Source organism: Wasmannia auropunctata, unplaced genomic scaffold, assembly GCF_000956235.1.
Source record: "Wasmannia auropunctata unplaced genomic scaffold, wasmannia.A_1.0 LD336088.1, whole genome shotgun sequence".
In the NCBI taxonomy this organism is placed as follows: Eukaryota; Metazoa; Arthropoda; class Insecta; order Hymenoptera; family Formicidae; genus Wasmannia; species Wasmannia auropunctata.
This window is the reverse complement of record NW_012026802.1, coordinates 350,161-351,764: the sequence shown is the minus strand read 5'-3', so window position 1 is coordinate 351,764 and position 1,604 is coordinate 350,161.

The window sequence follows — 1,604 nt, the reverse complement described above, 5'->3', positions numbered from 1 at the left end:
TCTCCTGGCCCGAGGTTTCTCTAGCATCGTTCTCCTCCATGTTTCTCTTCGCCCGTCGGGGGCGGGAGAGGTTTTTGTTCCTCTTTCTCTTTGACACAGAGTCGGCGTCACTGCCTTGTGTATCTTCCCTTACTGCACGGGTCTGCCGGTCAGTGACTGTCCGCGGGAGCTCCCGGTCATCCCCGCGCACTCCATCCAACTGCTTCCTTGGATTTGGTGCCATTTCCTTCCGTTGTCGCGGCATGTCGCACGGATTACCGTTTTTTGAAGAAAGCGATTGAATCGCCCCAACAACCGCCTCGCTTATAGTTCGGGCTAGCTGGCCGAATAAATCATCTCCATTACCATCTCTCTGCGTCAAGCGTTCTCTTACGCTAGTAGTACCAACAGCCCCAGAGGGGCAGATCGACTCTCTTTCTTCTTCGCTATTTCTCCTCAGTCCTCTCGGGGGTTCCGGAGAGATCTGCATCGTATTTGGAGACGCCTCCAGGCGTGTTGGTGGGGGTGGCGGGTCAGCCATGGGTCCACTTCCCATCACATTTGTTCCGCTTCTGAAATCCTCCATTTGTAGCCTCAGTCTTTCATTTTCTTCCTTTAAGTTGGTCATTTCCGCTTGCATCTCTTGAATTTTGGTTCTAAGGAACCCAATGTCTCCCTCCATCGAGGCCCTCATTGACAACACTCTCAGGACCTGCGAGACCGCCTCAGTGTTGACCTTCATTTTACGGGACAAGTCACCTTTTATATTTTTTGACTTTTCTCTACAGTCATCCATTTCATTTAACCACTCCGTGGCCTGGGCAACCATCTCTGAGGTCGACAATTTCTCCACCTGTCTCATATGTAGATTGACTGCCTTCCTCTGCGATTCATTTAGAGTACTAGTCCTAGGGGTAGTCGTTTCCTCTTCATCTTCCGCATCGTCCGCATCCGGCGAGCTCTGTAAGACTCTTGGCCTCTTCGTCGCCTTTCTCGTCGGTCTACTTGAATTTCTTCTTCTAACACGCTCTGTACCCGAGGAGCTAGAATTTCTTCTCACACTTGTGCCCGATTCGTATGACATGATCTCCACGTCATCTCCTGTACCCGCTGTAGTCGGTCTGTCCGTTTCTCCGATTGTAAATCTAGAGACAAATTGCAGATCCGAGTCTGCCACAGGAGAGCCCGGAGCACTCTTCCGTCTTTTTTCGCTACTAGGCTTTGCCGCAGTTGTGGCTCCAATGTCTATTTGCGCCTCCGTAACTACCCGTCTTAGTCCCGCTGGAATATCTGCCTCTGCAGGTCGCGTCTCCGCCAACATCGAGGAGACCGCACTTGAATCAAAAATAACCGTTTCCTCTCCACCGTCCGCAGCCGTACCCTCGGTTGCGACCGAGCCCCCACTCCGGAGCTCTGGACGACCGAACACAAAAAGGTCCGGTCTGATCGTCTCGATCTTAGTTATCCGGACAGTAGCTTTTTTGGTCAATGGCCTGGACGAGGGTCCTGTCGTGGGCACCTGTACGAGTGCCCCCCCCGTCCCACTCCCGTCGCATGTTGTCGACGCGGGGGACCCAGGACAACTAATCCCCTCGCGCCGTTCTCCAGCATCCGAAACTGGAGGC